Below are 10,867 nucleotides of genomic sequence, written 5' to 3'. Positions count from 1 at the left end.
TTGGGCTGGGCATGGTGGCTCATGCCTATAATCCTAGCACTTTGGAAGGCCAAGGTCACCTGAGGTCAGGAGTTGGAGGCCAGCCTGGTCAGCAGGGTGAAACCCTGTTTTCACAAAAAAAAAAAAAAAAAAATTAGCCAGGCATGGTGGCAAGTGCCTGTAATCCCAGCTACTCAGGAAACTGAGGCAGGAGAATCACTTGAACCCGGGAGGCAGAGGTTGCAGTGAGCTGAGAGTGCACCATTGCACACCAGCCTGGGCAACAGAGCAAGACTCCATCTCAAATAAATAAAGTAGCCTGAGGTTGACTTCAGGCTTTTACATTATCTCTTTTCAGCCTAGGAATAATCATGAAGCAGTAATGCTGCCATGGAAAAGTAAAAGTTGGAGTAATTAATATTTCACGGGCCGGGCATGGTGGCTCACACCTGTAGTCCCAGCACTTTGGGAGGCTGAGGCGGGTGGATCACCTGAGGTCAGGAGTTCAAGAGCAGCCTGGCTAACATGGTGAAACCCTGTTTCTACTAAAAACACAAAATATTAGCCGGGAGTGATGGCGCACGCCTGTAATCCCAGCTACTTGGGAGGCTGAGGCAGGAGAATCACTTGAACTTAGGAGGTGGAGACTGCAGTGAGCCAAGATCAAGCCATTGCACTCACAGCTTGGGAAACAAGAGCAAAACTCCACCTCAAAAAAGAAAAAAAAATTATGATTTCTGTTCATTTATCTTATTTTTCTGTTTATGCTGTTTGAAATCACAGTGGACTATGTCAGCAAGAGCATACAAGTACCACTTAGTTTAAATCCTGCTATGTCTTAAGGAAATTATAATGGTAAGTTGTGGGAATTCTAGAGATGCAATTGAATAGAGAGTGGAAATTGCATTATAAAGCCAATAGCTGTGTTTTTTATTTTAAAATTGTTTTGTACATATTATGTATTATAAAAAAAGACTTGTATTTGCTACAGATATGTATTCATCATATTCCAGCTTAGAAGAAACATGTTCTATCCATGTCAGAGTTTAGAATGAAAGGTTAATTATCATTCTATTGATTTTCTCTAATTTGAGTTAAATGATTTTGTTAGCATAATTGTTATTCTACCATCCCTTAGCTTCATTGTGATCAAAATACACAGTAAAAAAATTATGAGGGGAACTCTTACTATCTGATTTAATATTTAATGTAGAGCTATAGTAGTCAAGACAGTTTGGTTTTGGAGAAAGAATATACATGTAGAACAATAGAGCCGAATCCAAAAATAGACCCATACATATATGGTCTATTGATTTTTTTTGACAAAGATGGAAAGGCAATTCACTGGAGAAAGAACAGTCTTTTCAACAAATGTGTTGAAACATATACACATCTATATGCAAAAACATGAAACTTGATCCAGAAATTAACTCCAAGTGTATCATAGATCTAAATCTAAAACACTAAAACTTCTAAAAGTAAACATAGGAGAAAAATCTGTGTGACCTGGATTACAAATGGATATTTTAGAAATTACACAAAGGACACTTTCTATAGAAAAAAGACACATTAGGCTTTATCAAAATTAAGAACCTCTGTTCTCTGAAAGAGCTATTAAGAGAATTAAAAGGCAAGTCAGAGCAAGAGAAAATATTTGCAAATTACCTACCTGATACAAGACACGTATCCAGACTATATAAAGAACTCTCAAAACTCAATAGTAGGAAAACAAACATTTTTAAAATAGAGAAAATACTTGGACAATTTGTGATGAATGGTAAATAAGTGCCTGAAAAGGTGATCATTACTAATACCATTAGATATTAGAAAAATACAAATTAAAACCACACTGAGAGACATACCTACTAGGATGGCTAAAACAAAATCAATAACCTGACAATACCAAGTCCAGGCAAGGAGTTACTAGCTTTCTCACAAGTTGCTGGTGGGGATACAAAATGGTAGAGCCACTTTAGAAAATAATTGGGCATTTTCCTATAAAGTTAAATATACACCTACATATGACCTAACACTCTCACTTCTGTTGAACAATAAAATGAAAAATTATGTTGACATAAAAACCTGTATGCAAATATTTGTAGTAACTTTATTTGTAATTACCCAAAACAGAAAATGACACAAATTCCTCTCAGTGAGTAAACAAGCTACAGTATACCATAAATATCCATGACTGGATATCAGAACATCTACCCATCGTCTCTTCCTATGACCTGGGTTTCTTATGGCAAGAAGTATTCATTCAATAGAATACTCAGTAGTGAAAAAGAATGAGTTGGTAACACATGCAACAGTGTGGATGAATCTCAGGGCATTGTGCTAGCGAAATAATCTAGACCAAAAAAGAGTACATTCTGTGTTCTTCCATTTATATGATATTCTGGGAAAGGCAAAACTGTAGGGACAGAAAACAGGTAACTGTGGTGGGGAGGGGTCAGTTTCAAGGGGACACCGGGTTTTAGTGGTAGTCACAATGATGTGACTTTGACAACATATGCAGGACTACACACTAAAAAATGGTGAATATTCATGTATTTTACTGTATACCTTGAAGAAAAAAAAAAAAAGAACACCTGAGATTCAAACACATGATGTAATTGCTCAAGTCATATTGCAAAGACCTGGGGTACTAGGTCTGGTCTGCCTGTAACACTCCAAGTTCTTTTTTTTGAGTCACCCAGGCTGGAGTACAGTGGTACAATCTTGACTCACTACAAACTCTGCCTCCTGGGTTCAAGTGATTCTTCTGCCTCACCCTCCTGAATAGCTGGGATTACAGGCATGCACCACCATGCCCAGCTAATTTTTATATTTTTTGTAGAGATAGGGTTTCACCATGTTGGCCAGGCTGGTCTTGAACTCTCGACCTCAAGTGATTGGCCCAACTTGACTTCCCAAAGTCCTGGGATTACAGATGTGAGCTACCACACTCGGCTAGGTAACACCCCAAGTTTTTAACAAATGCCTCACATACATTCTATATCGTTTGAATAAATATGTTGATTTGAGTGAATTTAGAGTTTCAGGTAATCTTCTGAGAGTTAAACTAGTGAAAATAAGTCAATAAAGCAATTATTATTATCTGTCTCCTCCTGACTCTCTATGTGTTTCTTCCCAGTCTCCTTGGCTGATGCCTCCTCCTCAGACACCCCACAAGTATTGGTGTCCTGGCCCCTATTAGTTCCTACTGTCCATCCATGGGTGATAGTCTGTATTTCCAGGGCTTTTCTTCTTCTTCTACTTGTTTGTTTGTTTGTTTTAAATAAAAGTAGAACTGTCTTTATTGCAAATGACATAATCTTTGCTGCAAAAATATTCCAGGGCTTTTTGATCATTGCTTGCATGGCTGTGAGCCTCGGATCTATGTTTTCAGCTTAGGCTTTGTCTTAAACCCTATTCTGAAACTTAGGACTTATATTTTGTTTTTCTTATATTTTGCGCATCAGGAATTTAGGAAGGGCTCAGCTGGGTGGTTAGTAACAATCCCTGTGGCATCCACCAAGTTGCAGGAGCTGGAGGAGCCACTTTGGGATGGCTTCTTCATGCACATGTCTGTGTCTGGAAAGGGATGGCTGGTGCTGAGACTGTGCGTTCAGGTGGGCCTGAGAGCATCTACCCATGGTCTCTCTATGTCACCTGGGGTTCTTATGGCACAGTCACAAAAAATTTTAATTTTTCTGTAATCAAAAATGTTGAATTTTGCCCTACAGTTTATGTTTTCAAGACTGTGTTGGAGTAGTTCTTTGCCACTTCATGTTACAAAGTAGGAAACTCAGCATAGATGGTCAGCCACGTGCCTAAGAAAAATGAAGAATGAATTTTAGCAGACACCCTCATGGGGTTGTGTGAGATTTAATATGATACTGGATCCTTAAATTATTGTGCAGTGCAAAGCTGCCCAGCCATGACTACTCACCTAGAAATTATTATGTGTGATCGAAATACAGGCTCATGCCTGTTAACCCAGCAGTTTGGTAGGCTGAGGCCAGTGGATCACTTGAGCTCAGGAGTTTGAGACCAGCCTGGGCAATATGGTGAAATCTCATCTCTACAAAAATTAGCCGGGCACGGTGGCACCAACCTGATAGTTTTCTCTTTTATTTTAGTTCCTTTTTTCAGAATTTCAAATCTTTCCATTAGCTTTCTTTTTAGTTTTACTGTTCATCAAAGGCAACTAATAAGGTTTATGTTCCGAAAGGTAAAGTGCCGATAATAAAATAGAAAACATTTTGTCATTTAAGTGATCTCTTTCTGATTCCAGTGTTACTTAGCATAGTTACTTTAAAAATACTTATTTAGGATCGCACCACCCGCCGGCCCAGTGTCCACCACTGCCGCGGGAGTGCAGGTGGAAACCATCGCCCCCGGAGACGGGGCGCACCTTCCCGAAGCGCAGCTAGACCTGCATGGTGCACTACACCGCGATGCTTCAAGATGGAAAGAAAATGGATTCTCCCCGGGACAGAAACAAGCTCTTTAAGTTTATGCTAAGCAAGCAGGAGGTGATCTGAGGCTGGGAAGAAGGGGTTGCTCAGAAGAGTGTGGGTCAGAGAGACAAACTGACTATACCTCCAGATTATGCCTACGATACCACTGGGCACCCAGGCATCATCCCACCACATGCTACTCTCGTCTTCGATGTGGAGCTTCTAAAACTGGAATGACAGGAATGGCCTCCTCCCTCGGTTCCCTGTTCTTGGATCTACCATGGGGGGATCTGGTACCTCCAGACGCATGCTCATGAATCCACATGGAGCTTTTCCTGATGTTCCACTACACGCTGTATACACATCTGCCCGGACTGAATGTATTCTGACACTCAGCTTTGCTTCAACACCTCCATTTCCTCTTCCCCCTTCTCCTGGTATGTGTGTTTACCTAAACTATATGCCACAAACCCCAAGTTATTCATTTTATTTTGTTTCCATTTTGGCGTGAAGATTCAGTTTCAGTCTTTTGGATCTGGGTTTCCAATTAAGTACATGGTCGAGTATTGACAGTATAAGTGATAGGTTAACTTTAGAAAAGGAATTGGTGTTGGAGGGGGTTGCAAAAATATTTTAATTTTTTGGATGAAATTTTTATCTACTATATATTAAACATTCTTGCTACCACGCTGCAAAGCCACAGCACATTTGAAGTGCTGTTGAGGGCTGAATTATTCTCCAAGTTGAGAGATGCCCTTGAGTTAAATTAAAAGCCCTGCCTAAAACTGAGGTGGGGACAGGGAGAGCCTTTGCCTCCACCAGTCCCACCTACCCTCCCCCTTAAACCCTCTGCTTTTGAAAGCAGATCACGTTCACTGCAATACTGGACACTACAGGTATCTGTCTCTGGACCAGCAGGGACCTCTGAAGCCTTCTTTGTGGCCTGCCTTTTTTTTTTTTTTTTTCCATCCTGTGGTTTTTCTAATGGACTTTCAGGAATTTTGTAGTCTCACAACTTTCCAAGCTCCACCACTTCCTAAATCTTAAGAACTTTAATTGGTAGTTTCAATTGAAGATGCTGTTTGTAGACTTAACACCCAGTGAAAGCCCAGCCGTCATGACAGATCCTTGAATGTTCTCTTAAGAAAATGATGCTGGTCATCGCAGCTTCAGCATCTCCTATTTTTTGATCCTTGGCTCCCTCTGCTGATCTCAAAGTTTTCGGGCTTTTCCTTCTTCAGCCTCTTTTTACCCCTTTGCTGTCCTGTGTGGTGAGTTGGTGAGAGAAATCATTGCTGCCCCTCCCCCCAGCACCATATATGAGTTTCAAGTTTTATTATTGCCAAAAAAAAAAAACCAACTTATTTAAGTATTTTTATTTCTTTTATATTTATATTTATTTCTTTTATATTATATACAAGCTTATTTAAGTATTTTTCTTTCTTTTTTTGTTTGAAATAGAGTCTCACTCTATTACTCTATAGGCTACAGTGCAGTGGTGTGATTATGGCTCACTGCAGCCTCAACCTCCCAGTCTCAAGTGAGCCTCCTACCTCAGTCTCCCAAGTAGCTGGGACTACAGGCATGTGCCACCATGCCCGGCTAGTTTTTGTATTTTTTGTGGGGATGAGATTTCACCATATTGCCCAGGCTGGTCTTGAACTCCCGAGTTGAAGTGATCCACCGGCCTTGGCCTGCCAAAGTGCTGGGATTACAGGCACGAGCCACTGCTCTTGGCCAGTATTTTAATTTCTTTTAAGAGTACGCTTATACTCTAAGTATTTGTAGGTCTCTTTGCAGTAGCAGATTTACTTTCCCTAACTCATACATCCATCTTACAGATAAGGAAATGAAGCTTGGAGGGATCATACAACTTTCCAAAGCTTATCCAGCCAGAAGGCAAACCTCCAGGTAATTCAACTCCAGGTAAGTCAACGTTATGGCCCCCTGAAGTTGGCAAAAACTGCAGTTACTTTTGGACCACCCTAACAGTTTTACTCTGCTTTTTTTATTTTAGTTTATTTTCTCAAAATTTCAAATCTTTCCATTAAGGTTCCTGTTAGTTTTACTGTTCATCAAAGGCAACTAATAAAGTTTATACTCTGAAAGGTGAAGTGTCAATAATAAAATAGAAAACATTATGCCATTTAAATGATCTCTTTCTGATTCAAGTGTTACTTATCATAAGGCAAACTTTGGAGAAAGTCACAATTCAGTTTCTATGCACTAGAAAGTGTGGTCTCAGTGACGGTAAGCACTGCTAGCCAGTGGTGATAGACTAGGAGAGTAATTTAAGTTGGTGATATGGTTTGGCCATTTGTCCTGCCCAAATCTCATGTTGAAAGGTAATCAACATGTTAGAGGTGGGCCCTGGTCGGGGTTGTGGGGGTGGATTTCTCATAACTGGTTTAGCACTATCTCCTTGGTTCTGTCCTCACAATAGCGAATGATTTCTCACGAGACCCACTTGTTTAAAATTGTGTGGCACTTTCCCCGTATCACTCTCTTGCTCCATCTTGCCATGTGACACACTGGCTCCCCTTTACCTGCCACCATGATTGAAAGTTTTCCGAGGCCCTCACCAGAAGTAGATGCTGGCATCATGCTTCCCATATAGCCTGCAGAACTGTGAGTCAATTAGACCTCTTTTCCTTGTAAACTACCCAGCTTCAGAAATTACCTCTTTCTTTATAGCAATGCAAGAACTGCCTAATACACATAGACATCAAGAAGAAATTTTATCCTATATAGTCAGATAAAAACAGTATGGATAAATATTCACATGAAATATTCTATGAATAGTTTGAAGAGCTTGACAGGTGTTGCATTAGCTGCTATGACACCTGGGAAGTAAGACTGTTTTGTAGTCATTGTAACACTTACTCTTTACTCCAACAATCATCCTGGGAGGTAGATAATTACAGCAATTTAAGACATGAGGAAACTGACAGATGAAGTAACTCTACAGGGTGTAGCAACTCCTGGACAACACCTCCAGGAGCTGCCTGGTCATTAGGTAATCAGTGATCAAGTCAACCTCTCTGAAAGAAGTGACTACGTGAGGTGGAATGCTTCTCCATCAACAGGACTCCACCTGAACTAGAATTTTCAAAATCTAATTCTCTTACTCAACCATGAACCCAGTGAAGAGTCATGTGCTCAGGCTATGAAGGAGTTAAATGAGAGCCAGGACATATAAGTAAAACAAATCTGTATTCTCTTCAGAATGCCTTTTGGTAACTCAAGTGTATTTCTTAAAGATAATTTTTCTAAATCTGGAGAGTATAAGAAAAATGAAAATAGTTAAGAAGCAGAGAAAAACATTGGTAATGGAAATTGAAGTGAATTAATTCATAGAGGCAGTTTTTGAGGATCCACCCAGAAGGAACTGGACATGGGACACCATCGAATCTATAGGTGTCCAAAGTTCAGGGAGTCTATTTGACCACAGCTGAATTTCTCCCCATTCTAACCAGTGACCAGTTTTCAAAGGTGATCTTAGCAGCTTAGTGCTATCTATGGGCTAGGGATTGGATACACACAAAAGTTTCATTGATTTTATTTGACATTGAAAGGGAACTGGTGTTGTGCAACAGCTTTGTTTTCTTAGAACAATGAGTTTTGTTCATTAAAGACATTTATATGCTGATCATGAACATTCCTTCTGGTTGCTAATGATGTTAATAATTAGGTACAGGGTACCTTAGATGATCATGCGTAACTTCATTTTGTTATCTACATGTAAACATTCCAAGAACCCAACACACTGAAAATTTGTCAGCAAGTACCCAGACCCTAATTACATACCTAGAGAATATGAGGATTGGTGGTCCTCATCCTTGTAGCACTGAGTAGTAGGTAGACACAGGGATCAAAAGAGGATTCAACTACCACAACCAAGGTGTTGATTGGTAATATGTCTCAGGATCAATACACTAGCTCAGTTCTCAGAATTGAGGATGTGACCTGAAGTGGGACTAGCAACAAGAGTGAATACTTGGCCAAGAACATTGATCTAGAGCACGTTAAATCCACCCGTTTAAAGTCAGAGTAGAACTTTCGGGCGAGGGCAGGGTTGAACCTATACCTAGAGGTCTAATTGCTCAATTGGTAGAGAATAGGGATAAGGAGTTTAGAAAGCCAAGCAGGGCTGGCCACTTAGGGCTTACCCTCATCCATTGTGGGAAGACAATTGAACTCTAGAGATTTGGCCTCTAAGTTCAATTCACACTAAAAAATAGATCTTTCTTTGCAAACAGGTATGCTTGACTAGTTTTTTGTTTTGGGCTAGCTCTCCAAGGTAAATCAAGATATCATTTAAGTCCATTTCCACCCTTCTCTGGCAGCCAAAACATCCTTTGAGCAGCAGTCTCTTGGACATTTATTAAAATTGCAAACAACTATCAATGAAAAGGTTTAACACCTTCATTTATATTAATTTATCAACTTATAAGCAATGCACATGTACAGTTCTACTAAAGTATTATGTATATTAAAAATAGAAACAAAAATATAAACTTGAAAAATGAAATAAGGAATACACAGAAATTCTGATACAGTCTGCTTGTACCCCAGTAGATTGTCTGTGGCCCCTTTGGGGTGAGCACATTCCATTTCGAAGATCTCCTCTTTAGAATATTAATGGAGAATTATATGGTCTGAATGGCATGACTGTGTTTTCAGACTATATACGCTAGATCTGCAAACGTGATTTTTATGTTTCCTATTCATTAATTTGACAGCGTAGGCCCTACAGAGGTCTATCTTGGGCATTCTGATTTATTCTGATTAATGGCAGATAGCACCAGCCTCAGATGGTAATGTTGTCCTGCCCTGATCGTCGTATCAAAGCTAGAGTGCACTGATTTATTTTCTGCGTGAAGAATATTAGACTCCAGCTGCTGAGGTCAAAGGCCAAATGAAACTTCACCAGATGCTGAATCCAAGAATTCTCCTAGCACCTGGGTCTCAGGTTCAGGGCCAGAATCTATCTATTCCCTGGAGGTCTGAGGCCCTGGGATCAGGAGACACATAACTGCCGTGAAAGCAATCCTAGAGGTGCCACATGGGATGGCAATACAGTGACTGTCACCACATCCCAGATTCCTAAATAATAAGCCTGAGCCGTGAACCCCAGCAGAATCCCTGCTGAACACCCCGACTTGCTGAGAAGTTCATGAAGACGTTTTGATAGCCACTTCTCTATAGATTCTTAAAAAAAAAAAACAGCATTATTGATGTATAATTTGCACTTCATAAAATTCACCCATGTAAACCAGCTCAGTGTTTTTTAGTACATTCAAGATAGGGGAAACCATCACCACAATCAATTTTAAAACATTTTCAACACTGTAAAAAGAAATCCACTTGCAGTCACTACCCAGTTCCTCCCAGCACACTTCTCTCTCCTCTTCCCCTCAGCCCGGAACAACCACTGATCTACTTTCTGTCTCTATAGATTGGCCTATTATGGTCATTTGATATAAATGGAATCATATAACACGTCATATTTTGTGATTGACTTCTTTTACTTAGTATAACATTTTTAGGGTTCATTCATGTTGTAGTAAGTACCAGTACATAATTTCTTTTTATTGCCAGATAATATTGTATCATGTGGATATACCACATTTTATTCATCCATTCTTCACTTGATGGACATCTGGGTTGTTCCTACTTTTTGGCTATTATTAATAATGCTGCTATGAACATTCATGTATAATTTTCTGCATGGACGCATGTTTTCATTTCTGTTGGATATATACCTAGGAGAAGAATTATAGAAGCATATGGTAACTCTATGTTTAGACTTTTGAGAAACTGCCAGCCTGTTTCCCAAAGTGACTGCACCATTGTCTGTGCCCACCAGCAGTGTAGGAGGGTTCTGATTTCTCCACATCCTTGCCGACATCTATTAGTTTCTTTTTGATTATATTATTCCATGGGGTGTGCAGTGGGATCTCATTGTTAATTTGATTTATATTTCCCTGATGATTAATAATCATCTTTTGTACATCTTTTTATGTGTATATTGGCCATTTGTACCTCTTCTTTGGGGGATGTCTATTCAAATCTCTTGCCCATTTTAAGTAGGATACTTTGGCTTTTTATTATTGAGTAGTAAGAGTTCTTCATATATTCTAAATATGTGTTTCTTATGAGACATGTGATTTTCAAAAACTTTCTCCTATTTTATAAGTTGTCTTTTCACTTTCTTGATGGTGTCCTTTGAAGCACAAAAGTTTTTAATTTTGTTGGTGTCCAGTTTATCTGTTTTCATTCTGATGCTTATGCTTTTGGTTTTATATTTAAGAAACAATCACCTAATTCAAAACCACAACATTTTATGCCTAGGCTTTCTTCTAAGATATTTATAATTTTAGCTCTTACATTTAGGTTTTTGATCAATTTTGAATTAATTTTTCTCTATGATGTGAGGTAGG

At 39.3% G+C, this 10,867-nt stretch overlaps 1 pseudogene; it reads left to right on the top strand.

Annotated features, from left to right (window-relative positions):
• Positions 1–4,342: 4,342 nt before the first annotated feature.
• LOC111523002 lies at positions 4,343–4,661 on the top strand (annotated as a pseudogene).
• Positions 4,662–10,867: the final 6,206 nt, after the last annotated feature.

The sequence above is a fragment of the Piliocolobus tephrosceles genome, chromosome X (genome assembly GCF_002776525.5).
Source record: "Piliocolobus tephrosceles isolate RC106 chromosome X, ASM277652v3, whole genome shotgun sequence".
Classification (NCBI taxonomy): Eukaryota; Metazoa; Chordata; class Mammalia; order Primates; family Cercopithecidae; genus Piliocolobus; species Piliocolobus tephrosceles.
The sequence above is the reverse complement of the archived record's forward strand: the minus strand, read 5'-3'. Positions and strand labels throughout refer to the sequence as shown.